Below are 20,225 nucleotides of genomic sequence, written 5' to 3' on the forward strand. Positions count from 1 at the left end.
ATGATTGCTTTCTGGCATAATTTACATATTCCAATCTACAGATAATCATAGTATGATGTGATGTATTCATTTTAAATTGACAAGAAGTTATATATGATTGTAAATGATGAGTTACTGTACTCTGTGGTACTTTTTGAATTCTTTAAAATGCAGAATTTGGTTCTTTGTGGGTTATTGATATCATTAGAGTTTTTGTGGCTTGGTTAGAGAACTTTATTAGAAAATGTATCCAGCATTTTTTAATGTCAAGGCTAGAAGTGGGTTATCAAGAGTACGTATTTCATAGAATATTTAACCTTTCAAGTTACTCATTATTTTGTAACTTACATTGTAATAACATAATTCATTGCAGAATTTTATTATAACTTTAGAACAGGTAAAACAGTGTAACTTAATAAATATGAGACTAAGAGTCATTTCAAAATTTTCGCACAACAGTTAAAACACAAATCTCTGCAGTATAGATTTATGGAGAAACATGTTTTTGATACAGTTGCACTTTTTTGAAAAAGGCACAAAAGCTTATATGAAAGGTTAGTATATATTTTTGCAAATGAAACTTTATGGTGTTGTCAGACTATTTATGGCCAGAATTTAATTACCAGCTCAGAAATTTAGATTCATTGTATACATTTTATGACATTATTATTATTCCATAATGTTTCATATTACAGCCAGAAAATACGATTTCTAGGAGTACCGATCATCAGTGACTCTTAACCGTGCTGTTTTTAGAGCTTATCTACTGACTTGTATTTAGATGTAAACAGTATCTGTTAAGTTTCCAAATAGGTAATCGTTGCTTTTCAGTATTACTGTGCATAAAAAATTTTATCTCAAAATACAGTACTGTATATGCATTTTCTGTAGTACTATGCAATATATTTGAGTGTCTGGAAAGAAAGTTCAAACCAGAAGAACACTAGACTAGTTCAAGAATGCAAACAGAATACACTATTTTGCATAGGTTACTTGATATGCAAAAACATAGTTAAGTCTCTCTTCCTTATTTCTCATTGAGAATCGTAACAAGTGATATATTGTCAGGATTTTGCAGATGCAGTATTTAGTTCTGTATTTGACATCCTTGGGTAGTATATTGTTTGTGAGGGCAGCAAAAAACTGGTATGCTTTATTAATATTTGATTATAATGTTAATTTCAGTGTGTATACTGTATTATGGTATTTTTTCAAAACGAAAAAGTTTGTTGGGATTATACAATTCATTGCTTCCCTTGGAATTTAAATGATAAATGTGTATGACTAATAGATTAAGAAAGAAGTGATGTGCCTAAAACACAACAGTTAATTAGATTTAAAAATTGTATGAAAGACTTAATGAGAACTTGTGAACATTTTCTTCTTGCTCTAAAGATTTTTAAGAATTTTCTTAAATACAGAATTATACAGCATGTGTAATTCAGTATACAGAACAGCAGGGTCATCCGAGTAACAAACCTAATGGTGTGCTAAATACCATAAGGTTACAAAGGCCAAACTCTGAATCCCATGTCCAAACTAGCAAAATGACTCCCTCCGTAGCGTATCTGTTACTATTCCTACTTTATTATTTCATTTTAAGTGTTCTAGTAAATGGCTGAACAGTCTAGTAGGATATCACCAGTGTGGTAACTTGATGCTGACTGGCATTGTGGCAAGCTGTGCCTGTGTCACATGTAAATGATTTTATGTTCATTTCCCAGTGTATCTCCAATTGGGACAGTACTGCATGACTGAGTGCAATGTTAAAAAAATGTCAGTATTGTTGGTGGATGTCGTCATGAATATCTAATCATGAAAAAATAATTAATTAATCGTATGGAGCGAATATGGCTCAACCAAAAAATCCCAAATTAAACAATTATTTATCCAGGCCTGGCTTACCTTCTCCATATTACATATCTTGGATATGACTAGTTTGGAAGCAGGAATCAGAACTTGATCTCTGTCTGACTGGTACTTATCTCTTCAGTAATACATGATAAAAGTAAAAAAAAAAAAAGTTTATTTTATTACTACAAGAAACTTTTTACTGGAAGAATCCAAGAAGAAAAAATATGATTTGAATCTTTAACTCACTCATATTGCTAGAATGAAATTATACTTAATCATGACAAATAGTTTATGTCAAGAGTGCACTTATTCCTTAGTTAAGATATCCTTTACAAAAGTTATTGATTGAATAGAAATCCAGGCTTCATTGGGTTCATTTTCATGTAAAAATCCAAAACACTGTTTCAAATACTGTCATCTGGGTTATGATTTGCTCTGTGAAGCTTCATATGTAATGTCCCTTGTTTCTGACCAGAGCAAAGTACTGTATATACTGTATACTTGACAGTTATGTAGATACTGTACTGTGTTATGGATTAATGTGGAGGATATATGACATGGGATGTTAAATATATTTTTGTTGTCTGGTGCTGGGGATCCTACTGATTTCTTCAAATTTCTGCAGACTCTTGAAGGTTGATAGAATTTTCTCATATGATTGTAATAATTACTTACAGTTTTGTGCTAATATGTTATTTTATTCTCTTTAAATCTTTGTACCTTCTTATTTATCTAATCAGTGTTTGTCAGTACCTTTTAATTCTCTTGACATAATTTCATTCAACTTTATATTCTTTTATGAATAGGAAGCCTGTTTTACGTATTTTTGTAGTTGGCAAATTTAAAGTAATTGGTGATTTATATTGCTGTTATTTGTGGAAAACAAATCAGTGCTAGTTGAGCAGGCCCCTAGGAGGAAAGCTCTCATTTTTTGGCATATTTGCCTCACTTCTGCCATTCTTGTAATGTAAATGCACGTCATTTAGTTCTGGTGTTGGTATTGCATAAGTTATCGTTGTTCATCTTCCCATCCTCTTTTAATCAGTGGTAATAATTCTTATATTTATTTTTATAATCTTCATACTTCTTATTGAGTTCACTGGATGAATCCTCATTCTCAAATTTTAGATACCTTTATTTTCTCATTCTTGTTCCAGCCCCAGTTTATGTCTCTTGGAAAAAGACAAAAAACACCAGCTGCAGATGTCATCATATCAGCAGGACCCTCTCTGTTGTAATAGAGAGGGTTGAGATGATTTGCTGGTAGTGTTTAGGCTGCAGGATTGACTGTGCAAGTCACTGTTATTGGGAGGCTGGTGGTTTCTAATAATCTATGTATAGGTGGTGGTTTCTAATTATCTATGTATAGGTAAGACTTAGGAATGATAGTGTTATTTAATCTGTATGGTACCATAGTCCTGGAGTTCCTGTATGGCACCTGAAGTAATAACTTCATTGCCCTGGAGTTCCTGTATGGCACCTGAAGTAATAACTTCCTTGTCCTGGAGTTTCTGTATGACACCTGAAGGATTTCATTGTCCAGGAGTTTATGTATGTCACATGAAGGGGAAACTTGTTGTCCTGGAGTTTGTGTATGCATGTGAACAATAACCATTTTCCTTGCTGCTTTTGTCTTTTTTTCTTAATTTGGTGGTCATCAGCTTCATGAGGAGAAATATTCATTGATTAAATCAGTCAGTTTAAGATAAGAATAATGTGCTTAGCGATGTCATTGTCTGTGACCTATAGTACTTACGGAATATTTTTTGCTTTTTCTTATGGAACTTTGATGTTACTAAGGCCACTAGTTGTATCTTTTTGATATGCTTTAAAGGTTTTTCTAACTGTACAACTGTGCTAATGATGTGTTTTGAACCAGGTCATTTCCCATGGTGATCTCACATATGGAAGTGCTCGCTTGTAATTCTTATGGACACAGATTAAATAAGGTAGTTGGTCAAATAAGGAAAGCTTTCCCCTGTGGGACTTTTGTTTAACAGTGACACTACCCCAGTTCATACCAGTTAGCAGTTACTATATTGGGATAACCTATCAACATGCCTGTAACTGTAGTTTATGGGTGGACTAGATAAATCATTTAATGGTAGGGTTGTACATGTTTACGGTTGTTAATTTAAGAAATGCTAAAGCTCTCTAGGAAATGTGGGATACTGTTTTAATTCATATTTGTTTCTTATGTTGAACATTGTACTCATTCCTAGGAATGCAGTGTGCTGGTAAAGGAAATCCTCTTAAAAACATTAGCTTTTTAAAAGAAAATAGTTAGTAGGGAGGAGTAACAGAAGAATGCTGGCTCTCAGATTATATAAGATCCTTATCTGAAACACACTACATACAACTTTTCAGCTTTGATTACGGGAATTTTAGATTTTACACTGAACTGATATAAATGTAGGTACTTCCTAGTAACCAGGAATTATGTCCTTGAAATCTTTATAGTTTGTAAGTGTAAATGATTTTCTGGTGAAGTGATATTTCAGTAGCAACAATTGTTGCTAGCCTACAGTCAACTACCTTCTGTGCAATCATAAAAAATATTTTTTATTATATATTCATTATATTATTCATACAGAAAGTGTGCTTACTAAATATAACAGGGTAATACAAACAATGGCATGTTCTACAAGGCATTTCTGTTGTAAATGCTATCAAATACTTTACTTTTTTAAACAAGATAAGGATCTCGGTTTCAAAGGTGTGTAATCTTATTGTATAATGCAACCAATGGTGATCTACATGCTAAATATTGTTGCCTTTTTTTTTGTGAGCCACGTGCGCCTCCTCTGTGAAAAAGCTATTTCTCTTGTATCTAATTTACAGTCTAGCTAAATTTAACTTCTCTTTCTTAGTGCTCCATTTGAGTACTTACTCTTTTCTTCTATAAAGTAGGAGGGCAAGTAAAAATATTATAAAAAATGAAATATCAGGTATTTATTTGAGGAAAAAAATTATTATTTTTCTGCATATCCATCATCTAACTCTATACAGTTCTTAAGGTGGTGTTTCCATCTTTGCAACCCTTCTTTTGTTGAATTTTAGGACCTTTCCATTAAACCAAGTTAAACTTACGTTTTTAGCTTCATCCAAAGATTCAAACTGTACTCCTCTTGAGTTTTTTTTGTTTTGAAAACAGGAAAAAATCTGAAGGAGCAAGATCAGGATTATAAGAAGGGTATGGAAGAGTTTCCCAGCAAAATTCTTGCAGGGCTTGCCTTGCAGCCCTTGATGAAAGTGCTGGAGCATTAATGTGTGATGGAACAGAATTCTGTAGCGGAGCTTTTTTTTCTGTTTTTTTGTGAATGACATCTTCAGTTTTTTTTTAACCCCTTTGTAGTAGTTCCCAGTGATTGTTTTCTGTCCTTAGAGAAAGCAATCAAAATTACTCCCACAGAGGAAATCAATGATGTTAGATGAGATCAACATCACCTAATACTTTTTTCTTACATCTTTTCAGAGGGCCAACAAACAATGGACTTCTTTTTTACTTTCCTCTTTTATTTTCCTCTTTTATGAGGTAGGACTGGTATTATACCCGTCTTTTATTTTTTGAATAGGTGGAATTTATGTTAGACCCTACATTTGTCCTCTTCAGAAAGTGGAACTAATAATAGACCCTTTGTTTTATTTCATACTCTTCCCCTTTCACTTTTTTCTTCTAGGTTTGGACTTTGTAAGGCATTTAATTCAGTATTTTGTGGCCTCCAGTTAATGCTTTTTGCTGATTTAAGAGCAATATTCAAGTGAACCTATTAATCTCACAGATAGAAGCTTTTAACAACATCATTCATGCAGTACAGTATATGAGCACTGTTGTAATTTACATGTTTTTCCATTTTTATAAAATGTTTGAAATATGAAAATAAGTACAGTATACTTTAGTTTTCTGTGGCTTTATTTAACTGATTTTCTTAAAAGTTGATGGATATTTGCCTGTAGATTTTCATGGACCACTTGTATTTGTATTATGTACTTTGTTTTTTAGTTACAGAGTTATAAAAGAAAATAGGTCCTGTAATTTTATTTAAATCTAATTTTAAAAAATTATGGGATTCCATGTGGAAATGTTTTTTATAGAGATTTTGTAGTTTGTTTCAACTTGAACTGTTCATGGAACTGGCATCACTGATAGGTATGAACATCTGTGTTAGTTACCAAAATCGTGTTTCAGGTAATATTGTACTGGTCTTGTGTCAGTTTTTAGTATTTTAGAATACTTTGTCTTTTCCTGTCATTTCTTTGCATTATTTTCATTCTTATACTCATCAGTGTACAGTTAACCCCCATCATATCTTGGTATGCATTTGACCTGTCCCTCTCATATGGTGTGACTTGTTCTTCATGTAAGTGTAGGGTAGGTGTAATTGTTAGCATTATTTATACTTGTGAAACATGTATTGTAACTCTGTAGCTTTTTAGCAATGCTGTGTATGTCATGCAATAATAACCCAAACATGGGTTGTAAATATTTTCCTATTGCAAAGTAGTGAAGCAAAAGACTGGTGTACAAGATATCCTAAGTTGTAAATGTATGTGTTGTAAATGTGTGTAGTTCATGTGTGTTTCAAATTTAGTCAGTGTTTGATTGTTTTCCTGTTACCATAAAGTGCTTGGTGCAGATATTCTTTATTTTACAGTATTCTAAAATGTTTTGGAAGCTTGAACTTATTTAAAAAAACACCTTATGAACAAGCTCAGGGCAGTTGTTTTGATTTTTGTCTTGGATAAACAAGATTAATTTAGCTTACTAAAGTAAATAAGGTTTCCGAAGTTGTACATTTGTTGAGGACAAGTGTAAAAGAAGGTGTATTTTTCTTAGTAATGTAAGGTTAATTAGAGAACTCTAAAATACTGTTCAAGAAATTAAGTTTCATACCTGTACCAAATTATTACTGCTCATTTTTCTGATACATTCAAGTACTGATACCTCTATTTTTTGGGATTGACAAAAATTAGCTATAAATTACTTTTTTAATTTAGGTAGCAGTTTTTAAACCATGGAAAGATGGGACATGGTAACTTCTTAGTAATTTAGAGTTCCCTTGCTATGCATACATTATGGTTTTTTAGGGGTAGATACACTGAAAGTATGAAAACATGCTGTATTGCCTTGCCATATTTTTCTGCTGCAGAAGTGGTACTTTTATTGAGTTTTGAGGATGTGGTCATGATGTATGCATTGATGTACAGTAGAATGTCTGATTGAATGATGATTTTTTGGTGATAGTTACTTATTCTAAGAAGTATTATGGCACTACAGTATTCATCACTGTTTGATATTTCACATGAAGTTGTGTCACATGGTGTTGTTCTGCTTTTTCATTTTTCAGTGGTACTTTTACTCTTGAAATTATGCAAGAAACTTGATTCATGAAATTTTTTATAGTCGTCTTGTGTTTCATGTTGTGTAGAATGTCTTTGTTGTCAGGTTCTGTAAGCAGCTTAGAGAACTACCTGCTTAGTTTTGTTATTTTATCCATTATTACTAGTCATGAGTTGCATAAGGTAACTTTTTTAGAATTCCAGCGGATTTCTGTAGCCTTTGTAGGATTGTATTTTGAGCAGCATATGTCATAAGATCTGCATATGCAATTATATTATTGTAATTGTATTATTTTCTTGATTTGAACTTGAATCAGAACAATCTTTTTGATATACTGGAGAGTAAGATATTACTGTACTTTCTGTAAGTAAGTTCAGCAGACAGAAAAGCTATTATTTGAATTTTTCTGGGTTAAAATTATTCTTGAAACTCAGCTTCCAGTGTCAGAAAAATTTAACATACGTTGCCATGATATGTTACAATGTCATACAGTAATTATTATATTCAAGATAAATTTAAATACTGTACTTAGTGTTAGATCTGTTTGGGTATTTTCATTTCAGGTGCATTGTACAACTTCCTAGCAACCACTCATTCCAGTGTGGTTGGATATTAATTTGTCTAAAGTTTTTCACTTAGTACAGTTATGATCATTACATTACATGTACTGTATAATGATGAATAGTTATTACAGTAGACTCATTGCCAGTTTATTTGAGAAAGAAATTCTTTTTGCATAATTTCTTCAACATTTGCCTAATTGTTTGTGAATATCTCTCTAGCAATCTGTGTGTCAATAGAAGCTAATTTTTTCTTTAGCAACACATCTTTTTATTTCATTTGTTTAATATGTTTATTGAAAAGTTAGAATAAGTGAAAGGAAGATGATGCTTAAAACGATCCTAGTAAAGAAGAGGATGCATATGATCTCATATACTTCACATTAGGAAGAGCAAAAGAGAAAAATTAGTTTTTGGAGATTATCAGGTGCAATAAAAAGTATCACAGTCAGAAAGTACATTAATGTTGTACTGGAACAGATTATTCAGAAGAGTGAAGGAAAAAGTTGTTGTAGCAAAATGGTTAAAGAAAGATAGGAAAGTTGCAAGAGCAACTGAGTTATTCAAAAATTAGAATGGAGGGTTAAAGATGGAAATAAAGAAATCATGTGCTCTGAAAACATCTGAATAAAGAGAGCAAATATGATCCAGAGGATGTTAATGTGACAGGGACAAACCAATAGATCATCTGACTTCTGGATAGGTTTTAGGGGCCCTTATAAAGATGAAAGGAAGTAAGGCTCTGGAACTGTCAGGAGTAACATGCAGTTCGTTAACAGCAATTGGAGAACCAGCCATTAGTATGTTGATCGGAATATATGAAAATCTGATAGAATATAAAAGACCAAAAGGATGGAAGTAAGATATTACTGTGGAAAGGCAAGATGAAACTATAGTTTGAAAGTGTGTAAGAATAAGGTTGTTGGGGCACGTGACGAAAGTATGGGATAAAGTGATAGAAGAATAGTGATAGCTAAAGTTGACAGTTGTTGTTTTGGCTTCATGCCAAGGAAATTGACCACACAGGCTATCTGTATATTGAGACCAGTGCTGGAGAAGTATTATCAGGGACGAATGTGCTCAGTGAAGACAACCAGTCAGAAGGCATTACAAAGGCAGAAGGCGCTTATCAGCTTATGAGACTCTTTGAACTAGCTTTGGTATTACAGTATGTTACATCACAAGATTTAGAGTAAAGGTAGTGGCAAGTATATCAGCAAAATCTGTGATAAATATTGTCCATCAAGAATCAACAATGATTCATGTGTTGTTTGATATAGTAATTAATGAAGTTACAGAAAATTCACAAAAGAGGTTTGTCTTAGTAATGAAGAACAATAAGTACTACAGAAAGCCAGGGCCTGAGAATTGCTTTATGTGTATGGCTTGGTGTATGCATCATCATTAAAAGGATAGATCTTGTAAAATGGAGTTTCTGAAATGTTCCTGACTGCTGAATGCAGAGAATTCATACATGAGCAAATCTAGATTGTATCACAGGTAAAGAATTAGCTAAGAGGTATGGTTTCCAGATTATTGAAAATAATATGAGATTTCAGAAATGTTCGTGATTTAAACAGATGGGAAGGGGAGAAGAGCAACCAGTTGGTTAAGTGGTAAACCTGAAATTGGCTTGGTTTTGACCAACTGGAAAGACCAGAAGACTGCAGACAAAGGTCATAAATTAAGAAATGGAACAGTTTGGGAATAAGGCAAAAAGTGTGTAAGATGAAAGGCATTGGAGGGAACTCATGAGCTACCCAACTTTCTTATCCAAAAATTGGACACAAAATCCTCCATGGAAGAGCTAGGTTTTAGCTGAGATTTTTTATGTTGGGGCATTTTGATCAGTTTAGGTATAGTATAACATTCCTTTCAGGATACAGTACTATTAAGTTTCCTTATTACAGTATAATAATTTATCTGTTATGTCATGTTTATTTAGTTTCAGTGTAATATCTTACAACTCAAGTTGTGGGAGTTTTGTTTGAATATAAATTGCATAATATTCAGTTGATTTGTGCTTACAGTAAATAATGTGCTTACAGTAAATAATTTTAATTGTGTCTTGGTAGGTATTACTTTGGCTACTTAGTGCATTTTCAGCTTTGTTCTTCCTGCCATTTTGTGATTGCCATGCCCTAGATAGCATTAAGTGCACAAGCTCATTGAATACAAAAGGTTTTGTTGGTGCAGAGTGATTGTAGGTGTAGAAAACCCTTATGACAGGAAAACAGTTATCTACTTTGTTAGTTGTATATAATGCAGTCTGTTTTGTGAACTGATGGTAGATATATTCAGCTGATATCATTGAAGGTAATACTGTTTAGTGATATGGAGACTTGGTGCTGAAATGTTTATGCATCTATACATTTAATTCCCTTCATTTATGGATTGTGCAATCATCAATTTTATTATTTCCTTAGCTAACAAAATTATGCAAAATAATGATACTTGATTACAGTTTTGGATATTCGTCATGAAAATACAGTTTTGAAAATGCATAAAGGGATGTATTTTCTTTCTATAACTAAAATACTTCAGCAGTCAGGAGCAAGGTAGAACCTTCAGTAATATAGGTTCTGGACATTATTATCAGCTGAAAAAAAGACTATATTATAGAAGCTATGATTTGGGATTATTTTTGCATTCAGCATTATCTTTTTGTTTAATAGACCTTTGAAGCATTTTTTCTACTTTTTTCCAGCAGTGATGTTCTACACTATTTTAAATATACGGTAATGGAAGTCTGGGAGCTTGTACCTACTACACTTTTATACCTGTTTAGTATTTGTAGTTTATGGTAGTGTATATCAAGTGTTGGAAACAAATCTTTAAAGAAAATCTGTCAAGTTTCATCATTTTCGGTTTATTAAGTCCTTAGATTTTTAAGTTTTAATTTATTAAGATTAATGTATTTAATGTATTGAGAACAATTCCTATAGACCAGAGATAAGAGAGTTAGGATGTTGACACAGTGGTCTGCTGACACTATTTATTAATAAGATGATTACTGGATGACAGTATTGTATTTAATTGTAATTAGTTTCTCATGTTGTCATTCCTATTTTAAACCCAGGAATTTCCAAGTCTCTTAAGATTGAGAATACACTTTAGGAAAACTGAGTTTGTCAGTTTTCAAAGACATTTGTTGTACCTTTTGCTTGTTGAACTAGTTGGTTTTATAAGTAATTTAGAGTTTTGTGATATTGTTGTCTTCTCATTTTTATGTTGGTTTTCTTCTCTTTGCTTTTCCATCTCGAAGTTGTCTTTCACCCATTTTCCATTTTAGCGATGAGCCATCAAGTTGTGAAAGTCAGATGTAATATTTCTTTTTAAAAACACAGTATGTGTACTTAAAATGTAGTTGATTTATGGGAGATATCATTCATTTTTTCACATTTGATTATTTATGGTTGGGGAAATTGTTGGTGTATCAATCTGAGTATTTCCTGCATTATATTAATTAGCTTACTATTTTTTTTTAATACAAAGAACAGGTTAATGTTAAATTTATTAGAAATTTGAACCTTTTGCAAAAGAATCGAATTCTAACATACAAATGTCCAGTATTGGATGATATACAATTTTCAGTAGCAATGCCAAAGTTCAAGCTGAAGACTATTATTTAAGAATAGTGAAATGCTGTAATATTGTGATATAGCTGTAAGTGAAGAGGTAGATTTACTGCATTGGAAAGCAGAAAAAATTAAGTATTTTTGTACAAATTTTATGCAATTTTATGCAAGAGCAGTGAATACTATATCTAACATTTTGATCTATTTCATACAACAGTGTTGCTGTGTTTGTGTAATATACCACATTCATTTTGAATCAGTGGTTATTGTTTTCTGGCAATTTATTTTTTATACTGTATTTGGTTTACCCACTTATAAATTGACCTATCGTGAGTGTTTTTAATTATCACAAACATTACTTCAGGACTGTGTTGTTAGCTTGATTTTTTTTCGTATAATCACATAGAAACTTTCTTTGTAATTCAGGAATGTAACTGTATGTCTGAATTAACTTTTCCTTTCCATATTGCTTGTCATAAAAGAATCACAAGCAATATCCAAGATTCAAAGCACAAATAGAAAGCAACTCATGGTTAGATTTTGCAGATAAAATGCACTATTACACAAAAGGGAATATGAAAGACATGTTTGACTGGTTGAATTGCTTTTCTAAATGCTTTTGATATTTATTTACCTGAATTTGAAAAATAAAAAAATAATTTATCCAACTGTGTTTTCTTATTCTTCATTTTACTGTATAATTAAATTTACCACTTTTTTTATTTTAAAGCCTGGTATTGAAGTGCAATGGTGGAGTTGCAGAGAGAAATACATGTGGTGATTGAATCATGTGTAATAGTTCAAGGAAACTTATTTTATGCAGATTCACAAGAGTTTCGATCTTTCAGTATTGAAAGTAAGTGATTCTTAAGCCCTTAGTCACAAGGTAGATTTAGAACAAGCGTAGGAATACAGTACATGTAGCATTGAATGTAGCTTTCTTCACCTTATAAAGATTTTGATTGGTGTTATGGGAAAAGAAATTGCCTTGTGGTACGATATAAAAGTAATACCATACTTAATTGTTGGATGTAGATTAGATTATAGGCCCAGGATGGGCCAGGCATTATGCTGTGATATGAATATGATATACAGGTGATGTGACTGTATTTGTGCATATAGATAGATTTAATACAGAGAAGACAGGTATATTGAAGGATTGTAAGGGAAAGTGTAAAATGTATGAGAGAAAGGAGTAAGATTATAAGAATTATGTGATTCTAATAATACCAGTGAGTTTACATGGACTGAAGATTGAAGGCAGTCAGCGAATTACTAAATGCATATGGATCCTGACTTTGGAGCAGGTGGTAGGTTACACTGCTGCTTTCTGAGATCTTTGCCATCCCCATCACTTGCCTCTATCAACCCTTTTCAGTTTTTTGCATTAAGAGCAAATAAGGAAAGAAATTACAGTATTACATAAATATATGTTTGTGAATGTGAAATATGTAAATGAAATACTGTATAAAAAGGATTTTGACAGGAAAAATCTATTTCTGGGGAGGGGCCCGTGTCACCCGGTGAAATAATCCATTCAGCACTTATTTCTAGGTAATTCTGTTGCTAGATACCAGAGAAAAGCTAAATGTAAAGCTGGGGTTACTACCCCCAGAGCGAGCTCCAAGAAATGGAGTCGTATATGGTAAAGGGTGAGATTGTCACAATCACGGGACCCTGCCCTATAAAGATTCCCAATGTCAAAAGTCCCGACGAGAGAGGTGCCGATACAAGACCATGCACTACTTGCGGACTGTACACAAGGCAATACTAGTTGCATTCCATGTTAGCACTCACCCCACTAGAATGATGTTTACCATGGGAGGGAGAGAATGAAAAACAGGGGTGGGTCACCGGGTGACACGGGCCCCTCCCCAGAAATAGATTTTTCCTTTGTCAAAATCCTTTTTCTGGATCGGGGTCCCGTGTCAGCCGGTGAAATAATAACAGAGAAATAAATATCATTCTTATGCTATTAAAGATTTTAAATAGAGACGTTGAAAACTAGGGGAGAATTCCACCCTGAACATTAGTAAGGTCCCCGAAATTCATGTAATGAAAATAATGTAAGTGGCCACTGCTCTAAGATCATGAGCAGCAAAATTATGAAACAATTATAAGAACATGAAAAAAACAGCAGAGCTAAGGAAGAATAGAGCAATATGATAATATTAATAAATGACTGAAAATTAACCTGTAACATATCTAATACACAAGGACACAATAAGCGTAAAAGTTGACAAATTGCTAAGAATCGGTGAGAACCAAGATTTGCAAGATTGAAGGTTGGTTAAGAGGAACAGGATAAATGAGTGCACTGGTAGAAAATAGCTTATGTATTTTGCACTGTGAGCGTTCTGCTGGTAGGTGTTATGGTCAAATAATGGGATGAATTGAAGCACAATGAAAATTCTTTGAGGTAAGATTAAAATGGTTCATGCTTAAAAGCCATACATGATGCTGTAATGATATGCAAATTAGAATACAGGTACTGTGTTGTGAATATATCCTTACAGAATAAAGATTGGTTGGGTTGTAAATTTTGCTGTAGAAGTGAATTACCTGTCATCTACATAATTTAGATAAGACTCATTGATGGATTAATCTGGTGAGACAAATATTGAAATCTCCCATAGCGAAGCTCCCGTAGGGGGTTATGTAGTGCCCCATCAGTGCACTTCACATGGTGCACTGTAAGCACTTAAATTTCTTCGCAGCATCCCTTCGGCCCATGGCTGCAACCCTTTTCATTGCTTTTACCGTCCCTCCGTTTGTATTCTCTTCCCTCCTACTTTCCACCCCTCCTAACTAATTGTTTCATAGTGTAACTGTGAGGTTTTCCTCAAGTCTCACCTTTAAAACCTTTTCACTCAATTTCCCTTTAAGTTCTGAATGACCTCAGAAGTCCCAGGAGTTGGCCTTTGGCCTAAATTTTATATTCCATTCCATTCCAGCAGTGAAGCATTCAGAATGCAAGATTGAAAAACCAGTGTTGAATAAGTCCTTTTTAACAGGGGTAAATGAAGCCTTTAATTACAAATTAGTCTTCAGCTCTACTTTAATTTCATTGGAATATATAGGTTTTATTTGTTCATGAAACTTACCTGTCGGATATATATATAGCTGTATTCTCCGAAGTCCGACAGAATTTCAAAAAACTCACGGCACACGCAGTGGGGCCAGGTGGTTAGTACCCATTCCCGCCGCTGGGAGGCGGGTATCAGGAACCATTCCTGTTTTCTATTCAGATTTTCTCTGTCGCCGGTACTGTCAACATCTGTTTTCAGTACCTCTGTCTTTGGATTTCGTAAACTCGTTATTTTTCACTTAAGTATTCGATTTGACTTTTGGTTTTTTATCACAGCTGCATCGTGATTGGATTGTGAATTGGCACACGCTTTTGTGGACTGTTTTTTAGATTTGATTTTGATTGCTCTTTGATTGATGTCTGGATCTAGTTCTGCTAGCTTCAGAGTATGTTGTCTTGAATGAGTGTAAGGTGAGGTTACCGAAGACTTGGTAGATCCTCACACTGTATGCACGAGGTGAATATTAAATGATCGCTGCAAGGAGTGTGAGACTTGCCGAGTGCAAGCTGGAAGGTGTTTGTTGCCTATATCCGCAAGTTGGAGCATCATAGGATCTGGAGGTATTCCTCCAGGAGTGCTAGTAGAGTAAGGATATTTATTCCTCTCCTGTAAACCCGAGCTTCTCGGGGAGAAAGCAATTAGATCCAAATTTAAGACAACAATTTGGAGCGGAAGGTGATACTTTCGCCTATGTTATTTTTGTCAAGTACTTGCTTCGGCAGTACTTATACTAAAATTGGAACGTTACTAATTATAAACACCATCCGTGCTCTGGAATCGAAAGTGATTTCTCTTTAAAGTGCAGTAAGTGTTGTGATCCCCCTAGTGCAGTTCGGCTGTATAATGCCTCTAGGCCTGGACCTCTGTCGGACTCCCAGGACTTTGGGAGTGGGCAAGTCGAAAGCCTCAAGAGGGTTACGCGGACCCCCACCGATCTGGCGTCCCTTCGGCAGGACCTGTTGACGTTTCTCAGGCTGCCAAGGATCGTGCTCGTGCACGTATCCTGAAGGTTTGCTTCTCGTCCTCCGAGGCGTCCTCCCCGTGCAAGGGGTGGAACTCTCGGAAGGACTCTCGCCCGCCTTAGAGAAGCTTCAGAGAAGAGGACGCTTCACGTCCTCTTTCTCAAGGCGTATTTTCGTCTTCTTTGAGTGTTTCGACGCTTTCCCATCGGCTGCAGCGTGACGCTCCGCAGCAGCTATCCTGGACGCTTCTGTAGCTGCTCGTCAGGACGCCCCTCTCGCTGCCGTGCACGACGCTTGGATGGACGCTCGACAGGACGCTCATCAGGACGTCTCTTTGGTTGCTCGTCGTGACTCTTCAGAGCAATCAAAGACCGCTCGCTGGATCACCATCGTGGTGATCGGCTGCAGCCTGACGCTCCGCAAGCAGCTATCCTGGACGCTTCTGTAGCTGCTCGTCAGGACGCTCCTCTTGCTGCCGTGCAGGACGCTCGGCTGGACGCTCGTCAGGACGCTCATCAGGACGCCTCTTTGGTTGTTCAACGTGACGCTTCAGAGCAATCAAAGACTGCGGGGAATCGAAGCTCCCTTCTGCGTGTTGCACCGCAAGGTCTTCGTTCTCCCAAGGACTTGGGAGACTCTCTGGTTTCTCCCATTGAAGAGAGAGAAGTCTCTTGTGAGTCGGAGCCTGCAGACCTTGAGCAGCCTCCTACTTCCTCGTCTACGGACTTCCAGGTGTTACCCGGTCTTCTCAAGGACTTGTTTGGCAACAAGTTCAAACCCTCGGCTCCTCTCTCTCCTCCTTCGCAGTTAACTTCGTCCAAGACGATGAGAGCGCCGGGGTTTGTTAAGATGACTTCGTCTCTGGCGACGAAGAAGGCCTTCAAGAAGGTTAACACCTGGATTGAGGAAAGAAAGACCCAAGGCAAGACTTCTTTTACCCTGCCTCCTTCCAAGCTTTTCGGCAAGGCAGGTTTGTGGTACTAGACCGGAGAGGACGTCGGCTCATGTGTTCCTTCATCGTCCCAGGGGTCTTCGCTATCTTGGTCGACGTGCCTAGAAGGTCCTTCCTATCTGCAACCAAAGCGTCGTGGACTTTGTCGGAGACGGATCTACATTTGAAGGGACTTTTTCGTCCCATAGAAGTCTTTAATTTTCTGGACTGGTGTTTGAGGACTCTAGACATTAAGATTAGAAGTTCCTTCTCTATCAGCCTGAGGGAGCTGTCCAGCGTCTGGATCTGCTTGGACAAGGCTGTCAGGGATGACTAGGAGGAACTGGCTTCCCTCTTTTGTACGGGTCTCTTGAAGAAGAGGGCCTTGTACTGTAACTTTACACTAAGTCAGTTTCTCCGTCGCAGAGGGCAGAATTGCTGTTCGCCCCGTTGTCGAGCCATCTCTCCCCCCTGTCTTTGATCAAGGATCTCGCCGCCAGGAAGCCCACTCAAGATCTCTTGGCCCACTTGTCAAACGCCCGGCAGTCCCTTTGTCGTCGTCGTCGGGTCAGACCTCCAGGAAACAGAAGCCCTTTCATAGAGGAGCTTCTTCCTATAGATCCTCTCCCCGAGGAAGAGGTCTTTCCAGAGGCGGAGCCCCGCCTAAACCTAGGGGCAAGAAGTGACCTGCAGCACCTCCAGACGCCTGTAGGAGCCAGGCTTCTTTCGTTTGCGGGAGCCTGGAGAGCAAGAGGGGAGGACTCCTGGTCCCTCCTATTTTTCGAGAGAGGATGCAAGATCCCCTTTCTCGACACGCCACATCTGTGCACGTCGCCCAGGGATCTGTCGCCCTTCTACCATCAAGAGAAGCAAAAGCCCCTTTTCGAGTTATTAGTGCAAATGCTCGAGAAAAAAGCTGTGGAGCTAGTCCTGGAGTTGGACTCCCCAGGATTCTTCTGCCGACTGTTCCTAGTTCCGAAGCAGTCGGAAGGATGGAGATCAGTCCTAGATGTCAGCGGACTGAACCGCTTCATGGCGAAGGGAAAGTTCACGATGGAGACGTCCTAGTCTGTTCTAGGAGCATTTAGACCAGGAGATTGGTTGTCTCGCTGGACCTTCGGGACGCCTTCTTTCACGTCCCCATACATCTCCAGTCGAGGAAGTTCCTGAGGTTTGTATCGGGGACGAGTGTTCCAATTCAGAGCTCTTTGCTTCGGGCTAAGCACAGCCCCTGTGATCTTCACGGTCATCATGTAGAATGTGGCGAGATGGCTTCACTTGGCGGGCATACGAATCTTGCTTTACCTGAACGATTGGCTCTTTTGAGCCTCTTCACAGTCAAATGTCTGGAGGACCTGAAATCGACTTTGATGTTGACGAAGTCCCTAGGACTTTAGTAAACGTAGACAAGTCCCATCGGATCCCGACGCAGTCCTTAGTGTTCTGGGGATTCAGATGGATTCAGTGGCTTTTCAAGCTTTTCCGTCCCAGGAACGGCAGCAATGCTTTGGAAAAGTCTCATCCTACCTGGGGAAGGAAATATGCCCGGTGAGGGAATGGTTGAGTTTGCTGGGGACCATTTCCTCGCTGGAGAAGTTGGTTTCCCTGGGAAGACTGCATCTCAGACACCTCCAGTTTTTTTTTTTTTTTTTTTTCTGGCAGAAAACTAGATAAACTAGGAGGATCTAAAGGAGTCCCTGAGGATCTCTCCTGTAGTCAAGGAACTCCTGAGGTGGTGGCTCGTCCCCTCAAAGTTGGCAGAAGAGGTTTTCTCTACACCTTCAGAGCCCCGATCTAGTGTTGTTTTCCGATGCGTCCAGGGAGGGATGAGGAGCAACACTAGGGGGGAAGGAAGTGTCAGGCACCTGGAGAGGGGAACAGGTGTCCTGGCACATCAATCTCAAAGAGTTTAGGGCGATTCTGCTGGCCCTGTTTTTTCTTCGAGAGCCAAGCCTCAGGCCGAGTGATACAGGTAAACTCGGGCAACACCACAGCCCTGGCATACCTCAAGAAACAGGGAGGAACTCACTCCCAGTCCCTGTTTGTACTGGCGTAGGATTTCCTGCTTTGGGCGCATGCTCGGGGTATCACGATCCTTACGAGGTTCGTGGCAGGAGTGGAGAATGTCCACGAGGACCTTCTCAGTCGGCAGCGTCATCTTCCGCCGACCGAGTGGATCCTTCATGAGGAGGTGTGTCAGGAGCTGTGGAGATTATGAGGACGTCCCTTGGTGGATCTCTTCACGACATCCAGTACAAGGAGGCTTCCTCTATACTGCTCTCCCGTACTAGATCCAGGAGCAGTAGCGGTAGATGCCCTCCTCTGGGATTGGAAGGGAATGGATCTTTACGCCTTTCCTCCCTTCAAGATTCTGGGGGAGGTCATCAGGAAGTTCGCAGCGCCGGAAGGGACGTCAATGATGTTGATCACCCCCTTTTGGCCAGCGGCAGGGTGGTTCACAGAGGTCATGACCTTCCTGGTGGATTTCCCAAGAGAGCTTCCCCTTAGAACCGATCTGCTCAGACAGCCCCACTTCGAAAGGTACCACAAAGCCTCCCCGCTCTGAGTCTGACTGCGTTCAGACTATCACGAAGTTGGCGAGAGCGAGGGGTTTTTCATGAGCAGTGGCAAGGGCTATCGCCGGCGCCAGGAGACCCTCCTCCTATTTGGTGTACCAATCTTAGTGGGCCAATTTCAGGAAAGGGTGCAGAAGCAAGGGGATTTTCCTCAACCTCGTTCTCTGTGCCGCAGTTAGCAGACTTCCTGCTTCATCTTGGGGAGAAGGAAAAGCTGGCAGTCTCGACAATTAAAGGACGTTGAAATGTGCTCTCGGCAGTCTTCAGACTTAGAGTTTTAGACTTAACCGACAATAAGGATCTTCACGATCTCTTGAGGTCCTTTGAGACTTCTAAGGTACCTCATCCGTGGACGCCTTCCTAGAACCTGGATATCGTCCTAGAATTTTTGAAGTCGGTTACATTCGAGCCTCTTCATTCCGCATCGCCCAGGAATGTGACAAGGGAGGCTTTTTTCCTAACTGCTTTGGCGACAACGAAGAGAGTTAGTGGAGTTCAAGCCATCAACAAGCACATAGACTTTAGAGGGCATAAGGCCTTATGCTCCCTTAGCCCTATGTTTCTCGCCAAGAACGAGAACCCTTCTACCCCTTGGCCCGAGAGTTTTGAGATCAAGGATATAGCAGAAATTCTTGGGCAAGAATAAGAGAGAGTCCTGTGCCCTGTTAGGGCTCTCAATTTTTTCTTAGATAGGACGAAAGGAGGCCGAGGCCCGTCGGACAATTTGTGGTGTTCTGTCAAAGGCCGGACTTTCTGATATCCAAGAATGCTCTGACATTCTTTTTAAGAAGTACGTTCAGGGAGGCTCATTCTACCTGCCAAGACAGCGACATGAGACTCCTGAAAGTCAAGGCTCACTTAGTGAGAGCTATCGCGACCTCGGTGGCTTTCCAGAAGAACATGTCCCTTAGCGATCTTCTGGGTACCACCTTCTGGCGAAGCAATTCGGTGTTCGCTTCACATTTCTTGCGGGACATGAAGACGACATACGAAAACTGCTATTCGCTAGGACCATACGTTTCCGCATGCTTGGGGGCAGAGAGCAATACTCATCCTATCCTTTAGAGGTTAGGAAGTATTTTTTAATCTAGATTTTGTGTTTTTATGGTTATTGGGTTAGCCACCGGAGGTGGACGTCCCAGTCTTTAGCTTATACTAAGTTTTATTACTTAGATAGGCTCGGTCAGGTGGTTGGTCGTTGCTCCTTTTGCCCTCACAGTATGGTCTTATGATCTAGTCCCATTGTGGTCACGCCCCCGTGGACAGATCATCTAGAACTCACCAGCTATATAGGTCACTACCTTGCTGGAGACTCTAGTAAAGCAGAAACAGGCTTGGGTGACAGTATCACGAAG

General features: G+C 38.1%; 1 protein-coding gene across 1 annotated transcript in view; it reads left to right on the top strand.

Moving 5' to 3' along the window:
* Positions 1-11,980, top strand: part of Vps13B (vacuolar protein sorting 13B) — a 195,249-nt gene extending 183,269 nt beyond the window's left edge. Inside the window, 1 exon segment of the mRNA XM_067123050.1 lies at positions 10,442-11,980. The gene's annotated coding sequence lies outside the window, so the exon portion shown is untranslated.
* The last annotated feature ends 8,245 nt before the right edge of the window (positions 11,981-20,225 follow it).

This window comes from Macrobrachium rosenbergii, chromosome 21, assembly GCF_040412425.1.
Source record: "Macrobrachium rosenbergii isolate ZJJX-2024 chromosome 21, ASM4041242v1, whole genome shotgun sequence".
Classification (NCBI taxonomy): domain Eukaryota; kingdom Metazoa; phylum Arthropoda; class Malacostraca; order Decapoda; family Palaemonidae; genus Macrobrachium; species Macrobrachium rosenbergii.